Source organism: Rhinopithecus bieti, unplaced genomic scaffold (genome assembly GCF_001698545.2).
Source record: "Rhinopithecus bieti isolate Rb0 unplaced genomic scaffold, ASM169854v2 scaffold_19617, whole genome shotgun sequence".
In the NCBI taxonomy this organism is placed as follows: Eukaryota; Metazoa; Chordata; class Mammalia; order Primates; family Cercopithecidae; genus Rhinopithecus; species Rhinopithecus bieti.
The window spans coordinates 1,462,698-1,474,162 of NW_016809622.1; the positions used below are offsets into that span (position 1 = coordinate 1,462,698).

The window sequence follows — 11,465 nt, forward strand, 5'->3', positions numbered from 1 at the left end:
GGGCAGAGGCAGAAAAGTTCCATTATGGCGGCTTCATAAACATTTATTAAATAGTATGTCTCATTTTCTGGCATTAAAATATCATATAGTCAAAGCTTTAACATGATGCATAAACTGGTAATCAACTAAATGTTAATCAGACAGCTACATTTAACAGTCTTCTCTATTAAACTATAATCTATTCATGAAAATTATAATCTATTCATGAAGTGTAGGAGTGTGTGTGTGTGTGTGTGTGTGTGTGTGTCTCCCTGCCCAGAAGTTCTTTCTATCATGCATCACCCAGAACATGTTCCATCCTTCATTATTATGGCAACAAGGGCCTCATGGAGGGCAGACCTGAATGCCATGTCCTCCATTTCTCTGTCTTTGTCTTCCTGTGGAATATATGCAGCAGAGTAAGTGGTGTGGCAAACATGAAAGAAAACTACCATTACTCAGCATGCTACATGTTTCTTGAATCTCTCTATGCTCATATTTCTTTTACACATTGAGTAAAAATACAAGTGAAGAAATGCGAACGTGACCTATGGCCAAGCATATATGCAGTTCAGCATGCAGCTGTCAAAAATATTTGGTCTTTCTCCAAGTCTGAAAAATACACAAAAAACAGCTGTATAGGTAGTCAAAAAGGCAGACAGGAAACATCAAGAGACTGATACGTAAGAACAGAAGAGTCCAAAAGTCTGTGGAACTTCCGCTCATTTTGCTCATGTTACGCAGGCATGGAAAAAAAAAATTGTTATTGTTACAGAAAGACTGAAACACTAACACATTAATCTTTATTGCAAACCTACCTCAAAAATGATACAACATGTTTGCTATGAACAAAGACTTAAAAATATTCAGAGTAGGGTTCTAACAGATACTGCCTTAGAAACAAAGAGTAGATGGATATCTAGAGCTTGCTGGATTGTAAATTTGCCATTAAATATCATTTTCGTACTTTTCACTCATATCATCATGCAAATAAAACTACCACCATCGTTTTGATGGTACTATTTGGTACCTACATGCTACTATTTGGCTATGCTTAGTAACTAATAATTGTTAATTAGTTGAAAGAATAGCTAGCTTCTTTCTTATTACTCTCTCCCTCATATTCTGTTTCTGTTTGAACATTCTAAAGATAATTAGTGCCTAATAATAATGCAATATCCAATTAGATTCTAAGTTTAAAATCTTAGGCATCAATAACTACATTGTAAAACCTGAAGCAAACAGAAGAAAGGAATCCACAGAATGCCTATGCTGAGCTAAATAGCTAATATTTCAAATGATGTACCAGGAAAAGTCACACAAATTCTCAACTATAAATCAAGTGTTATTCCAATGAATAGCCTCATGAGACTAATTGCTTTAAGATACAAGAAAATAAAATTTAAGTCTACATATTAACTTCTCCTATGAACTTGTCTTTTGACATTTTAATGTGTCTAATTTTAATAGCAAACTTTAATTGCCTCACAAAGACCATTACTAAGTGTTCTGTCAAGCTATTTATCACAATCTTTTCCCCTAAACTGTGAACAAGGTTAATCACATAATATAAGAAAATTATAACCATTGATTAAATTAGCATTATATGTGATGGGCTCAATATGAATGCACTTTTAGAGTTTAAAAGAAGGCCCTAAACTTTATATTATTGCTTGCATCCACAAAATACTGGGTGAATTATTTTGTCAGATGCAACGATCATGAAAGTTTTGATAACATTTTCCATACCTCATATTCATTCAACAAATTCTATGAACATTCATTGTACACCTTGTATGTGCTAGGAGAGACACAGTCGCTACTCTCGAAAGTTGGGTGAATATGGGAGTTAATTAAATAGTACAACAATGTAAGAACAGAGATATATTAAAGTAATTTAAAAGGCTATGGGAGGATGATTAAAAGCTTCAGAACACTGGGTCTTGCAAGTTGAGAAAGAGTTTGCCAAGCAATTAGAGAAGCAAAAGCAGATGGAACACCATGCAGAGAGATATGGATTTAAAAAGACGTGTGTGGAAGGTGTTGGGAGGGGAGGGACTGGGTGCAGAGAGACACTGGTGATGAAGATGGCATGCTCATTAGAACTGATGGCAAAGCCACAACTTGAGGACAAGTTTGCTGCATCCTTATTCCAGACCCCTGGGAGCTCTATCAGTTTCCTCATCTGTAAAGTAATAGAAGAGAATATTACATGATACTGCAATAAGGATTAAATATAATTAAAATACATACTGCCTAGTACGCAGTAAGCATTCACTAAATGTTAAGCAATTGATATTACTGGGTTATTCTATTCCTTATAGACCAAACTTAAAATTGAAAACTTAAAATAAAGGGAAAAAATTCCTTCAGAGAAAATGGATAAAATTTAATGTGAGAAAGAGTGCATGCACACACACACACACATACACACTCAGAAATTCATCTTTTTTGCCAAAATGGGTGAGGGGTTAAGACTTTAAAAACTATGAGAAGTCTCTCGGAGCTTAGGTCTGTGGGAACTGTTGGCTGTTCAAATGATTTTCTGCCTATTTTAAGTTAACTTTACTCAAAATAGCAATTTTCTTAACATGCTAACTATTGAAATCTCTAAAGAAGAATATTGTGAGTGTGCCAGAATCCGGGAATGGGGAATGAGCTGTCTCTGTTTGCACAACCTTACCCCAACACACACACACATACTCACATTCATGTCCTCTCTCTCTCTCCCTTCCCCCACCCCAATATTGATATTTTCTTACAGGATGACTCCCTAAGAAAGACAAGACAGACAACATCATACAGAAGAGCCCGTATACTTTAGCATTCCTTTCTTCTCCTTTATCCAAAAGAAAAATCATTAAAGAATGACTATAACTTTGAGGCATAAATTTAAAAAATATAACCAGTTTCAAAGTAAGGTAAACTACTCAAGGTAATAGCCAATCATGACAAGACCCCAGAGAATACTCCAAAATATTTAAAAAACAAAAAAAATTGGCGGGGGCGCGGTTGGGCGTTTTCAAAGGCCCTGTAATTTCCCAGCAACTTTTGGGAGGCGAAGAACGGGGCGGGATCAAACCAAGTCAGGAGATTCGAGGAAACCCTTTCCTGGGCTAAAACAACGGTGGAAAAAAACCCCGTCCTTTACTTAAAAAAAAATTTACAGGGGAAAAATTAAGGGCCGGGGGTGAAGGTGGTGGGTCGGCCCTTTAGTCCCAAGCTTATCGGGGGGAGGGGCTTTGAGGCCCAGGAAAGGGAAATGGGCGTAAACCCGGGAGGCGGAGGCTTGCGTGAGGCTGAGGAATCTGGGGGCCACTTGCACTCCAGGGCCTGGGGGCGGACAAGAGCGAAACCCTCCGGTTCTCAAAAAAAAAAAAAAAAAAAAAAAAAAAACAAAAATTAAATACTTTAATTTTTGTATAAATATTCCTCCACTTGGCCAATTAATTATCAGTCTCATAAAGCATTAACTTCAAAGCTAAACTATTTTTGCTTTTTTTACATATTATTTCCCAAAACTCTTTTTTCTTAATCTTAAAAATCATTTTTAGCATATTCAAAGGAAAGAAACAAGAAAAAAACCCTTTAAGTTTACAATGAAAACTCCACTGTGGGACCAATTAATTAATTGTTTGTAGGAAAAAAAAAAAAAAAAAACTAAAAAAAAAGGCCAGGAAAAATTATCAAAGCTTTGAGTTTTCCAACATTTTGATTTAAACTTACAAGGGTTTTTTAAAAGGGGGCAAAAAATCAAAAATGGAATAGGGGATTAATTACGACATTAAATTTTCCTGAACTTGTCCATTCCTATCACCAGACTTTTTCAAATGGTTTGCAATTTTTAGCCAATTGTTTGGTCTCTTTAAAATTTTCTTTGGTTTTTTTCTTCTAAGGGGGGAAGTAGTTAAAAAATACCCGTTATGGTTTAGTAGAAGGTCATAGAGAAACCCAAATAAACCCCAAAAAAACAATTTCATTTCCTTTAAAATATACCAAATGCCAAATCTATGTTATTCAAACCACTTCAAAAACCTTCCCAAGCAACTTTCTAGTACCCCAAACCAATTAAAGGTATAAATTTCAGTTTAAAAACAAAAAGATAATCCAAAAAGAAACTCCCCTCCCAGTTTATGTCGCTAAAATAAAAAACATATACTCCCTCTCAACCCAACCCCCATCAGGGGGCCCAAAATACTCCAAGTAAAATTAAAAAAACCCCTACCCTAAATTGGCCCTTACCATCATAAGGTCCTTTAAAGAGAAAAGGCTAATTTTTCTTTTTCATTTCTCTAAGGTTCATAGGGCATTGGAGCACAGTCTTCTTACAATGTTGGGTGCTCCAAAAAATAATTCTGTTTAACCTAAATTTGAAACCCAATCATGAAAAACAAAAAGAAAACTATGTTCCAAAATTGTAGGTTTTTTTCCAGATAGCAAATATGAATTAATCACCAAGGGAGGGCCCCCAAAAAATGTTTTGGAAAAAAAGTATTTCCCCACTATAACTATTGGGTTGAATTAGTGCCGGCAATAAAAACATTATGTCCTTGGATGGGTGTTCTTTATAAGCCAGGCAAAAAAATTTCCCAAATGGGTCCATCCTGTGGACAGGGACTGATAAGGGAATAATAATGGCCCACATATACAACCATGGGGGGAATACTTATGCCAAAAAGCCCATAAAAAAAAAAAGGATGAGGTTTTGCGTCCTTGGTAGGGAATGGGGATGCAGTGGGGAAAAAACCATTTTCAATTCCTTAGGGGCAAAACTATCACCAAGGAACAGGAAAAACCAAAAAACACCGCCCATGGTTTCCTCATTAATAGGTGGGAAACCTGAAACAATGGGAGGGGATCCACCTTGGGGGGACCTCGGGAAGGGGAACATCACACACCGGGCCTATCATGGGGAGAGGGGAGGGGAGGGATGCATTGGGATATATCTGATATAAATGATGAATGATGGGTGCTGACGGTTGATTGGGGTGCAGCACACCAACATGGCCCAAGTTATACATATGTAAACAAACCTGCACGTTATGCACATGTACCCTAGAACTTAAAGTATAATAAATAAAAAAAAAAGAAAGTATCACTATAGTCACATGAAAACTCTGTAAGAACTGCCATTATGTTTTATTCACCATGACTCTCCATCCCTGATAGCCCCTCGTATCCACTAGAACCAAAAGTATTTATTGAATGAATGAATAGCATCAAAGTAAAAATAACATATGGTGAAAGTTCTGAAATAATTAGTTTTGGCATGTGACACTTAAGAGACTGCGATTCAAAATTATTACGAGTTTAGTATCCATCTCGGTATTACAGAGTTAGAACTAAGTCAAAAGACTAAGTACTCATTGTATACCTAACACTAGATACACTAAGATCTATTAAGAAGACAGCAGAAAGATTAAGGTTAAGCTGCTCTTAAAAAAAATAAATAAATAAAGAGAGAAAGCCTACTGGAAAGACAATATAAAAAAATAGGAAATAAAGGAAGCATGGCTGAGAACCCTACAAGGAAAATATACAAATTAGGAGAAAAATCATTCAACCACAAAGAATAAATTGTGGAAGCCAAAAGTGGACACCAAAGGAGCAAAATGATCCTTAGATCCCTTCGTATTTCATAAAACTCTGACTTCAAAAGCATACTCAGATTAAACTTAAAGCTCTAATAATTATTAGAGCCTGGGTGCAAAGTCTTTTTCTTTTCAATACCAAACAAGTGATTATTATCAGCAGGCAAAGTACCAAAAAGGGGCACTAATTAGGATACTCCCTGACTGTTTCCTGTTTCCAAAGCAGGATGGTACATCATAAAACAACAAATTGAACAAATATGGAAAGAGTATTAAATGTAGATATAGTACCAATAAGTAGTGGAAAGGGCAATGATTTTTGAATCAGAAACACAAGATGATAAGGTTTGGAATTCTGGCTTTCACAGACCCATCCTAGATATGTGACTTGGGTACTTTGTTTAATTTCATTCAGTCGGTATCTTCAAATGCAAAATAAGCCTTATTATAATCTCTATACCCCACTGGGTAACTAGGAAGACTAAAGGAGGGGAGGAGAGAATTAACTACCTGGTACAGTACATAGAACATGGTAGGAATGTATGCCAATCTTAAACCGAAATTTAGCACGCTTTTTAAAAAGTATCAAACCAACTTCCCCCAGCACACACACTTATTTATACCTTGGATATCAGATAACTTAGTTATTAAGTCTCACTCTTTACATAACAAAGGATAGAAAAGATCTCAGAGGAAAGTTAGGAAAAAATGTGCCAGGAAGTTGGAAATGGTTCAATTCAGAAATGTCAATTTTTATTCGCTAAAGTACTCAGTAAAGCTGTGATTCCTAGGCTCATGAATTTCATTCAACTGTAACATTTCAGAAACTACTGGAGAACATGATAGGGTTGTCAACCTTGTAAAATGCCCAATCAGGATTTTTGTTTGTTTGTTTGTTTGATTGTTTGATTGTTTGTTTTTTTGAGATGGAGTCTCGCTCTGTCACCCAGGCTGGAGTGCAGTGGCACAATCTCAGCTCACTGCAACCTCTACCTCCTGGGTTCAGGCAATTCTTCTGCTTCAGCCTCCTGAGTAGCTGGGACTACAGCCATGTGCCATCACTTCTAGCTAATTTTTGTATTTTTTATTAGAGACAGGGTTTCATCATGTTGGTTGGCCAGGTTGGTCTTGAACCTCCTGACCTCAGGTGATCTGCCCACCTCGGCTTCCCAAAGTGCTGAGATCACAGGTGTAAGCCACTCCGCCCGGCCCCAATCAGGAAATTTTTTTAAGAAATAGATTATAATCACCGATATTCTCTTAAAAGACAATACTAATACAAATAAGTAGGAAGTAAAAAATGTCCTCTAACTTAACAAATTTTAGCTTTAACTTACTTACATTAGCTCTTTTTCATCCATTATCTTAAGACCATCCAAAACTTTAACAGAGGATAGCAATTGAGAACCTCTGTTACAACTCAGCATTAATCATTTTTAAGGAACTTGGGAGCAACTACTATCAAGAACTCAGAAAACAAAACAAAAGTTTTCATTTCCAGGAACAAAAGAAAACTGGTTCCTACTCAGGCCTAGGTGAGGAAACAAGCATTTCCCATAAATATTGTGGCTTTTTAAAATCTCACTACTATAAGACTTCTGGAATCAAAAAGTGAGACAAAGGCTCCCTCTGCTGACAAGTACGCAATACAATCCCATCACAAAGCTTCCCAATTTGAATTGGATACTGCATAGGCTTTTACTATTCTCTATCAAAGGCTGGCTTTATTTTATGTCTTAAAACACAGGAATTCAGCTGCATCAGATATGAATGTGAAGGACATGTGTAACTATATAACACTCCTTGTATATTCCAATAGATATTTCTAAATCAGCTTTCAAAATTCTTGGTTTCTGCTCTGTGATCTAAAAGTTAACTGAGCTCCAATGTCATACAAAGAGGAAATTAAACAAGGAAGGCTAAAGAATTGAGACAGCTTTTTAGAGGGTATGAGGAACAACGGTAGCAATCTATGAATGCATGATGACCTTTTCTCACAGAAGTCCAATGAAATTAACAGAACCAAATGAAAGACTTCAGAATTAACAGTAACAAACATTTACAACTCTGGTCCATATATTATTAGCACATCCAACTATTCTATAACTTGGGAAGGTCAAGAATTATTGTCCTCATTTACTGTGGAGAGACCTAAGGCTCAAGAAAGTTCAAATGATTTGTTAAAGGACACACAGCTGGTAAGTAACAAGGCCAGAACTCAACACCATGTCTTCTAATCTTCCTACTGTTTCTCCAACTGAATGTTACGCATAGTGTAGGTAACTAATGACATAATTTCTAAATTCCTTTATGATTCAAAATTAAACATGGTCTATCATTACAGTAACACTTTATATGCTTATAAGCAACATCTAATTTAAATATAAAATGTTCAATGTTTCACTTTAGCAGACAAAACGATGCTGAATTCTTTAATTGCTTGCAAATGTAAATAAAATCAAACAATAAGTAGAGGACAAGTAGAGGAGACGAATAGCAGATAATACCCTGATTCTCACACTAAAATTATCGTATAAAATGTTTGTTCAAAGCAGTACTTTTAAGTACATCAATATGCTGCAAAAAAAAAAAGTAAATAAAATTTAGAAGCTAAAACTAAGTAAAAGTGTGAACCCCATAAAGGTAAAATTGCTGCTGGGGCATTTTCCTAAATCAGACAACCATAAGCTTCAGTTTTCATGCTCTCAAATGAGACACAGTAAAGGAGAAAAAACGTGTGGACCACCTTTTGTGGGGAATCTAGTAGATCCTTATATTGACTTTATCTCCCCGGTATAAAGCAAAGACCACAAAGAGCTCTACCTCTACTGTAAGAAGAACTTGTAAATAGCATTCCCCCTCAAGCCCAGGAGAAAGCAAAATAAAGTACACATCTCAAAACTTGGAACCAGATGAAGGGAAAAAAAAATTTATCCTAAGAATTCATAAACCCCAAACTGATTTTAATGTGGGTTTGCAGACTAAATTCATTCTATTGGACGACCCAAGAAACCTCAATCTGTGATTTTAGTATAAAGCGATACTGGGTTGGAAGTACCACCAAACATCTGACAAAAGTTTACTCAAATCTTTGAAGAAAGACACCAATCATTCCCACTGATAATGTTCAAAATAATATGACCTCAAAGTCAAAGTTACAATACACAAAAAATTGAAGGCAACATGACCAAGAAACAGCAAAAATAATAGAGAACAGGATGAAAACTGCAAAGACTGCATGTACTGAAATTGACAGAAAATATAAAAATATTACAAAACCACAATGAGATACCATCTCACACCAGTTAGAATGGCAATCATTAAGAAGTCAGGAAACAACAGGTGTTGGAGAGGATGTGGAGAAATAGGAACACTTTTACACTGTTGGTGGGATTGTAAACTAGTTCAACCATTATGGAAAACAGTATGGCAATTCCTCAAGGATCTAGAACTAGATGTACCATATGACCCAGCCATCCCACTACTGGGTATATACCCAAAGGATTATAAATTATTCTACTACAAAGACACATGCACACGTATGTTTATTGCGGCACTATTCACAATAGCAAAGACTTGGAATCAACCCAAATGTCCATCTGTGACAGACTGGATTAAGAAAATGTGGCACATATACACCATGGAATACTATGCAGCCATAAAAAAGGATGAGTTTGCGTCCTTTGTAGGGACATGGATGCAGCTGGAAACCATCATTCTTAGCAAACTATCACAAGAACAGAAAACCAAACACCGCATGTTCTCACTCATAGGTGGGAACTGAACAATGAGATCACTTGGACTCGGGAAGGGGAACATCACACACTGGGGCCTATCATGGGGAGGGGGGAGGAGGGAGGGATTGCATTGGGGAGTTATACATGATATAAATGATGAATTGATGGGTGCTGACGAGTTGATGGGTGCAGCACACCAACATGGCATAAGTATACATATGTAACAAACCTGCACGTTATGCACATGTACCCTAGAACTTAAAGTATAATAAAAAAAATAAAAAATAAAAAATAAAAAAATAAATAAAATCTCTGATGATAATTGAAAAAAAATATATTACACTTTCTGTTGAAAGAAATAAAAGCAGGTATTAAAAATGATTAAGAGACCTTATCAATGACCAAGCAAAATTCTTAAAAGAACAAACAGAACTTTGAGAAATAAAAGATATAATAATTAAGAGTGAACAAACTTAACAAAACTCTAAGAGCAGTTTTAATAAAAATTTGTAACTAGCAGTGATTTAGAAAGCAAAACAAATCTAAAAAAATCCAAGATGCATTAAAATAATAGAGATGAATGGAAAATACATGTGAAGTTAAGAGAAACCAATAGGGTAAAATGGTCTCACTTACATCTAACTGGATTTTCACAGGTACATAATAGAAAAAATATGGAAAAGGCTACATTCAAAGAAATAATGGCTGAGAATTATCCAGAACTGTTGAAAGTCACCAATGCTAATCCAGCTTTAAGTCCAATAAATCCCAAATAGGACAAATAAAAATAAATCCTCCCTTAGATACCTGATAAGAAACTGCAGAAGCACACAGAATGTCTTAAAAGCAAATAGAAAAAGACTGAAAGCTGACTTCTTTCTATCAATGGAAGCCAGAGTAAAGTGCAATGTTATCTATTGTGTAGGAAAAATAACTATCAACATAGCTTTGCCTACCTAGTCTTCTCCTTGCCCTCCCCTCCAAAAAATGTTTTAAAGTAATAAAACAAAGATTTCATTCACAATAGCCACCAAGCAATTAGGATCCCAACACACTGACTCTAGGTCAACTTTGAGATCTTGACTTGCTCAGGAAGGTTAAATTAAGTAAGATCAAATTAAGTAATATACTCCTAAGATACACCCTTATTACATGGTATCTTTTCCCTCATAATACTTGTGATTTGACACCTTTGCTATCTACTCAATTATTATCTACTTAATGTTTACTCCCTCCCCAAACTTAAAGAAGCCAAAGACCTCGATTTTGTATCCATAGTGCCTACCAGGGTACTGGCACATAAATGGAAGAAAAGAAGGAAGTGAGCAAGTGGGGTGGGGAGGAAAGAGAGACGATCTAATCAACCAAAAAACTAATACAGGTAAAATGTAAAATTTTTACTGAAAGACATAAAAGAATACCTAAATAAATAAGACATACTGTGTTCCTGGATGGGAAAAATTCTATCACAAACGTGACAGTTATGCATTAATATAATTTATAGATATAATGCAATGCCAAACAATATTCTAAAATAATTTTTTTCATGGAACTCAATAAACTATCTTTTAAAGTTCAAGGGGGAAGTGAAAAGGAGCAAAAATAACACAGAAATTTCTTAGAAGAACAATGGGTAGGCCCAGTGGCACACACCTGTAATCCCAGAACTTTGGGAGGCCAAGGTGGGAGAACTGCTTGAGCCAAGGAGTTCAAGATCATCCTGGGAAACACAGCAAGACCTCATCTCTACAAAATAAAAAAATTAGCCGGGCAGGGTGGCACCTGCCTGTCATCCCAGCTACTCAGGAAACTAAGGTGAGAGGTTCAGTTGAGCCCAGGACGTCAAAACTGTAGTGAGCCATGATCATGCCACTGCACTCCACTTTGGGCAACATAGCAAGACCCTGTCTCAAAAAACAAAAAAAAAGAAACAAAAGAAAACAATGAAGAATGATTAGTCCTCCTACACAGCAAACTGTACATTAATATTTTTATATGGTATGGCATTCATTATAGATAAACTACAGACAAACACATCAAAGGAAATAAATAACCTAAAAGTAAATTAATGACTATGGGAATTTAGCATATGAAAAAATAATATTCACAAAAGGTGCCTGGACAATGGATACATGTTTGGGGGGGGGGGGGGGGGGGG

The 11,465-nt window shown here is 36.0% G+C and overlaps 1 protein-coding gene across 4 annotated transcripts in view; it reads right to left on the reverse strand.

Moving 5' to 3' along the window:
• BBS9 (Bardet-Biedl syndrome 9) overlaps nt 1-11,465 on the reverse strand; it is a 506,926-nt gene that overhangs the window by 379,302 nt on the left and 116,159 nt on the right. The gene's annotated exons all lie outside the window — the stretch shown is intronic.